This window comes from Natator depressus, chromosome 1, assembly GCF_965152275.1.
Source record: "Natator depressus isolate rNatDep1 chromosome 1, rNatDep2.hap1, whole genome shotgun sequence".
NCBI lineage: Eukaryota > Metazoa > Chordata > Testudines > Cheloniidae > Natator > Natator depressus.
This window is the reverse complement of record NC_134234.1, coordinates 172530297-172537917: the sequence shown is the minus strand read 5'-3', so window position 1 is coordinate 172537917 and position 7621 is coordinate 172530297.

Below are 7621 nucleotides of genomic sequence, written 5' to 3'. Positions count from 1 at the left end.
GGAGAAGCGTGGCCCACAGCTGCTTGAGAGCTCCAGATGGACAGACTACATAGGTGAAGGGGCTCTCTGCTGACATCTGTTGGTGAACAAGGGGAAATAATTGAATGGGCCAGGCCTCATTTGCATTTCTGTTATGTGACAATTTGGGGCATTTTGGTCAAAATTCCGTTAACTTTTTAAGTTTGGGGGAATAGAACATTATTATCCCTGTTGTGTAATGAAAGGGCATGAGACCTGCATCAACTGTGCGGGGGGAGAGGGGTCACCTTGACCAAAACTACAATCTGGTATGGTTGGGTAGTAGTGAGTTTGTTCCTGCCTTGTGATAGGAGTGTATTCCTAGTAATAAAGACTTGATCCTATATGCCACTGCTCTCTGCCTGAGGAGTGCACAGAGGTGTTTTCATGAACATGAGGTGGGTAATGGTGAAGAGGTAGCTTTTGCTGAATCTGCAGAGGGTAGTAGCTGAGCTGTGGTGTGGGTCTCATACCCAGCAATCAAAGCTGTAATCACTTCAGCTGGGCTAGGACCAGGCAACACTTCTGTTTGGGGGTCTGCCTGAAGTCTGGAGTCTCCTAACGCTGGAAAACAGTGAGTGGCATTGCAGCAGGGGAGGGAAGTGGCTATTTCAGAAACATATTGCCTTATTGGACACGTACAGTGTGAGAGGAGGACTACGTTTAAAACTGTTGTCTAGACATCATGGGAGAAGGGTGAAAGGTCTCACTGGTTCCCCCAAGCTTATTCTGTGCCCTTTTGTTCATACAATGGCCTCAGTGCTTGTATGGGGAAGTGTTCCTTTCAAGGGCATCCAGGTGGTATATAGTTTCCCAGGCTTATGGACAGAGGCCTTGAGCCAGTGACATTACAGATCATACAGATGTACAAGGGGACAGGGTTAAATGTTGCACGTGGAACCTCAATGGCAGCATTTACTAACTTCTGAGTGAGTAACTATGCAAATATTATCAGGTCTTTTAAATATGGAATTTCCTACATTTTTCCCCCTCCAGCTAAGGGTGCAAGTAAACAGCGAGTACCAGATTTATTAAACCCTTAGTATGTTTAGGAATAAACATTTTTTTTAAAAAAGTTCAACACCTGGAAAATTAAAAATATAATTTGGAAATGTTTGTCACATTTCAGGGTGCAATCCAGATCAGTGAGGGGCTGTGCCACTGCTGCCCTGCAACTTTGGGTGCCTCACAATGCTTTGCTGTTGTAGCTCCCAAGCTGGGCTGTTCGCAAACAGCCTAACAGCATGCAGGTCACACCCTGAGTGTCTGGGTATAGCTGCAGCCCTGATCCAATAGTTCTGACACAGCAGCCTGTCAGCAAACACCAGCCACTCTCTGGCTTCCTGCAGCCTTGGTTATTACTTGCACGGTAACCCAAGCACACTCCCAGGCCCAAACATTCCCCAAAACATGTTTTCTGCACTGTTCATCCCCCTCCTGGGTAGTTCAGATATTAAAGGTCCATTGTCCCCTGTGAAGGGTCAATATTCAACAGTTTTCTACTTCAACTAGAGTAACCAAACAGCTTAGTTTAAATCCAACACTGGGTTAGTTTAGATTAAAAATAAAACAAGTTTATTTAACTACAAACAGAGATTTTAAATGAGTATAAGTATAAGGTATTCAAGTCAGAAATACCCACAAGAAAAATAAAGATACAACACTTCCTAGTAGCTAAAATTTAACAAGTTAGACTTGGTTCAAGGTAACATTCTTACCACATATTTCCAGCAACATGGCCAGCCAAATTCTCAGGTCAGGCTCTCCCCTCACCAAAATCAAAGGGCTGGTTTCTTTGGTTTTTGTAGCCGAAAAAGAGAGGTTGGGGGTATTTTTGCTCCTCATTTTTATAGTCCAGTCACCCTTTGAAATGCATTTTCTTGAGGGTTACCCCAGATAAAGTTCATCCCCGCAGTGAAGACAGAGACATGGAGTCTGGTGGTGAAAGAGGTTCCATGTTGTTGTTTGCTAAGAAATCATTATTTAGTGCAACTGTGGTTCTTTGAGATGTGATCCAGACATGTATTCCTCTTAGGTCTGTGTGCACCGGAGCCGTTGGCATAGTTGAACCACCTCCAGGAGAGGCAGTAGCTATGTCGGTGGGAGCAGCTCTCCTGCTGACATAGCACTGTCTACACAGGGCATTAGGTCGGCATAACTACGTTGCTCAGGGATGTGGATTTTTCACACACGAGTAGATGCAGCTGTGTATTACATTTAGGCATGTGTGTGCCCAGTGCACTGGAGCCAGAGAATTTTGCCTTGCAGGAACCATAGAGGGGCAGCGCTCACGTCTCATGGTCAAAGCCCCTCACCTGGCTATATGAGGTGGTGGCACTGCCGCTCCAACTACTCTGTTCTTTCACACCAAATGTCAAAGATGAGACTCCGATTCAGAGGGATGGAGGGTGAATTGTGGAATACACATCTGGATCACAGTAAGTAACCGTTTCTTCTTCTTCAAGCAGATGCAGCCATGTATTCCACTTAGGTAACTCACAAGCAGCACCCACCCCCAAAAGCTGGGGCTCAGAGTCTACCTAAGCAAGAATTGGAGGACTGCCCTTCTGAAGGCTGCATCCACCCTGGAAGATGTGGTAATGGCATAATGGGTCAAAAATGTATGTATGGAAGATCACGTAGCAGCCTGCAAATGTCCAATATGAAAACATCACTGAATGCTATTGATGTTGCTTGTGCTCTCATTAAGTGAGCTCACTCCCTCTGAAGGGGTATAGTGGAAGCTATTTCATATGCAATCTTGATACAGGATGTTACCCACCATGGGAGTGTCTGTGAAGAGACCACTTGGCCCTTTGTACAATCTGAATATGACACACACGGGCAAGGCGAAGCACTAAATTGTTTAGTCCTGTCCAGATAGAAGGCTAGACATCACCTGATGTCTAATGTATGGAGACGCTGCTCCTCCGGAGATGAATGTGGCCCAGGAAAGAATACAAGTAAGTATATCACCGATTTCAGATAAAATGGAGAAACCACTTTAGACAAAAATTTTGGATATGGTTGTAAAGTCACCTTGTCTTTGGAGTATTGTGTATAAGGAAGCCCTGCGATTAGACCATGCAACACGCAGACTCTCCTTGTGGACGTTGTCACCAGGAAAGCAGTTTTCTGACCTGAGCAGAAAGGGACAAGATGCTGGGGGCATCCAATCAGTGCTGCTAGGACCACGTTAAGGTCCCACAGAGGAACCTAGTCTTGGACTGGAGGCTGTAAATGAAGAAGCCTTTTTAAGAATCTTACCACTATGGACTGGAGAAGACTGATCTTCCCTGAGGAGGATGAAATGCTAGTATCGCTGCCAGATGCACTTTCAATGAACTAAGTACCGGCAACTCCATAATAAGGTACTCCATAATGTCCTGGATGGAAACCAGCATCAGTTGAATTCCGCAGGAGAAGTGACTGCATGGAAAACCATTTCCATTCTGCTGAATAGGCCAGCCTGGTAGAGGGCTTTCTGCTGTTAAGTAGAACCTGCTGAACAGCTGCCGAATACTGCTCTTCCTCCTCATTCAGCCATGCAGCAGCCATGCCACGAGATCCAGGGAACTGAACTCAGGGTGCAAGGTGTGGCCATGATTCTGAGTGAGTAGGTTGGGATGGAGAGGAAGTGGTATGGGAGGCTGAACTGACAGTGCAAAGGTCGAAGAACCAGCACTCTCTTGGCTGCGCTTGGGCAATGAGGATGAGCTTGGCCCAATCTGCCTTCAGCTTGAGAATGACCTGTGGGATGATTGAGATCGGGGGAAAGGTGTAGAAGAGAGCCGTTTGCCAGCTGAGATGGAAAGCGTCAGACAGGGAACTTGGACCGAGGCCTGGGAAGAGTAGAACAGGAGACATTTCCTGTTGTTCCTTGTAGCAAAGAGGTCTATCTTTGGAATTCCCCCAAGTTGTGGAGATAGTCCAGAGCATGCTTGTCTTTAGAGACCATTTGTGACTCAGTGAAAAATTCCTGCTGAGATGGTCGGCAAGGTGATTCTGAACAGTGTTCCCTCTAATTTTTTACCATGTGTGGAATGAATTTTGTTTTGTGCACCAATATGGAGGTGACGTGTGATTCATGTGGCGGGAGTGGGGCCGAGGGGTTCGGCGTGTAGGAGGGGGCGCAGCGGCAGGGCAGAGGGTTGTGGTGGGGGGGATGAGGGCTCTGGGCTGGGGGTGCAGGCTCTAGGGGTGGGGAATGAGGAGTTTGGGGTGCGGTAGGGAGCTCAGAGTTGGGGCAGAGGGTTGGGGTGCAGGGGGCATGGGCTTTGGGGTGCGGCTGGGGATTTGTGGTGCTGGCTGCCCTGGGGCTGCAGGAGGGAGAGAGAACTCTCCACAGCCCTCTCTCGCCGCAGCAGATCAGGGCCAGGGCGGCTCTCCCGCGGCCATGGGAGGTCCACGCTGGGGCCAGCGGGGTGGGGCATCTCTCTCTGCTGCAGCCCTGAACCCCTGTGCAGGAGTTCACAGCCCCATCCCTCACAGCCTCAGCTCGCCGGGCTGCCAGCACGCTAGGCCTCCGCTCCTGCTGGGCAGCATGGCGACGTGGCTGGCTCTGGCCCGGTGGCGGGGCTGTGAACTCCTGCTGCTCTGAGCGGCATGGTAAGTTGGGGGGGAGGGAGATTGGATAAGGGGCAGGGGATCCCAGGGGGCAGTCAGGGGACAGGGAGTTGGATAGGCATGGGAGTCCCGGGGGGGCCTGTCGGGGGTGTGGATAGGGGTCAGGGGAGCAAGGGGACAGCTAGTTGGGGAGGTTGGATGTGGGGCGGTTAGGGGCGGGGGTCCCAGCAGGGGGTGGTCAGGGGACAAGGAGCGGGAGGGGTGGGTTGGATGGGTCGGGGAGTTCTGAGGGGGGCAGTCAGGGGGCGGGAAGTGGGAGGGGGCAGGGGCCAGGCTGTTTGGGGAGGGACAGCCTTCCCTACCCAGCCCTCCATACAGTTTCATAACCCCGATGTGGCCCTCGGGCCAAAAAGTTTGCCCATCCCCACAAAAGGCTCATGGCTTCTTTCTGGTCCTTGCTGGATTCAGCAGTGTGGTGCTGAATTACGAGAAGGTAAAATCAATGAAATTGTCATCTGCTTCCTGTGTGTGGAGCACCTACCACACTGGGCTCCAATGACTGACATCTCTGGGTTGCTGCAGTACTAAACAAAGCGATGAGTTTAATCTGCCTGGAAGACCTGGTATCTTCTGGACACACACTATTAGTCCCTCTTTCAGCTCTCTCTTTGATTTTTAAACGTTAAGTATGTGTACGTTTGAATAATGATAGTCTCAGCTTTTTAAATGTTGAGTTTGTAAGACTTTACTAAGACAAATGCTTTATTGGTGCACCATGGAGTGAATAGACACATATACGTATACAGCCCTCAAGCAATGAACAGAAACCCGAGTTTTTAAAAATATAATTAAATAAAAATTACTTCTAGTCTTCATGGAACTGCTGTTTGGTTCTTACAGTGATCTAATTTTGATGACCTTCTGAGACACTTTACAAGCACAATTTTTATAGGTTTAAGAATTTCCCTTTGGAGAGAAACGATATGGTCTCATCTCAATTTTATGCGGTGGGAGCCTTGCAGGCAACTACAGGTGCAGTTGCATCGAACTATGACAAGTACCAGTCCAGAAGCATCACATACCTGACCAAAATATGAGTGTGTGTCCTTTGTGCTTCTCCCCCACTCCCCCACCTCCCAACAGCCAACATGGATCAGTGGGGGCAGCTTTGATTTTTGTAAAGTCTTTGGGGATGACCAGTAGAGTCTAAAGATATTTTTTTTTAGTGAGTGAGACATAATTGTTGGTTGAAGTTCACTTCTTTAACCTCTCATATTGCTCTATTCCACTAAAGGGTGTGTTTCTGTGAAACCTATTGCCATTCTTTGTTTGGCTCATGACATCAGTATTATCTCTGGGTGGGTTCATTAGAAACTCATACAGCATAGCTGCCCACCTAGAGGAAATAAACAGTATCACACTCTACTATAAAAGGAAAGGAGTACTTGTGGCACCTTAGAGACTAACCAATTTTTTTGAGCATAAGCTTTTGTGAGCTAGAGCTCACCTCATTGGAAGAAAAGTACTCCTTTTCTTTTTGCGAATACAGACTAACACGGCTGCTACTCTGAAACATTCTACTATAAAGTTTGAGAAGTCCTGGTACTTCAGAAAGTGCAAGTACTTCCAGGCTGAATTCTGAGCAGGTGATGGATTTGAATATTTGCAGTGTAGTTGGATAGCAGTAAAGGGTGTGGGTTTTTTGTTGTCAGTTGTTAATTAGCTGTATAGTATACTGCATTCCATTTAGTTTTACTACATTAACAAGCTCATCTAAAGCAAATCTACTGAAGACTATTTCAGCAGCTAGGCCCAAATGATCAAAATATATTAAGGCACCTAACTCCCATTGAAATCAATGGGTGTTCAGTGCCTAAAGACCTTTGAGGCTCTAGGACCTAGCAATTATGCTACCAGAAGTTCCTCTGAGTGGTATGATACTGCAGTTGGATTGATTTAATAAAGTTGTCCTGATTTAGGTATATAACAGGGATTGGCAACGTTTGGCACGCATCCCACCAGGGTAAGCCCCCTGACGGGCCAGGCCAGTTTGTTTACCTGCTGCGTCTGCAGGTTCGGCCGTTCTGGGTCAATGGGGGCTGCGGGAAGTGGCGTGGGCTGAGGGATGTGCTGGCCGCCTCTTCCCACAGCCCCCATTGGCCTGCAGCAGCAAACCGTAGCCAGCAGGAGGCCCACCCTGGTGGGCTGCGTGCCAAACGTTGCTGATCCCGAGTATATAACAACCTGCAGCAAGAATCTTTGCATCGCCATTTATCAGTGACGTGAGCCTTTAACTTATACTAATGATGGGTTGCCAAGATTCATGGCCAAACAGCCTCATCAAGGAATTCATTAAAGGCTGTCATATGGGCTGTGGATAAACTGTTGAATTTACTCTGCTCTAAAAGGGTAAATATTTCAAAATGTAATCCAGTTAAGTAACCAGAGACCTTTATCAATACACTACCAAAAAATCCCCTTGCTGAACATCTTATTCATGTTTATAGTTATCTTGATATTACATTAAGAAGATGGTCTTGCCTATAGAGAATCCATATTCTCTGGTAGTTTTAGATACTCAGGGATTAGCTAATGCACCACTGTACTTCTAGGGCTCATTTTGCATGCAAGCCATTTGATATTACAGCTCTTTCTCCCTTCAATCACAAAATACCGCAGTGACAAACAATTCATAAGTTCCTAATGCTGGTGCTCAGATTTTGCAGTTGTTCCTTTCTAACAGATGAAGGCTTCTGAACTACATGTGACAGTCACATTAGTATTCAAACCCTAGAAAACAATATTGCCCTGGCATTTGTTCTGACATATTTTCTCCCACCTGCCACTAGATTACTTCTGAATATGAAAACCCCAGCACCATGCCATCTTAATTGTGTGCACACATCAGTTTCATTTATTTCAGCTCTGGGAAAAGCCTTTACTAGTAACTTGTTTTTTGCAGTAGCAACAGAATGAGCAAAACAAAACACTAACTGTTTACCTAAATTTTACATATTAGATACCTTCTTCTGAGAAA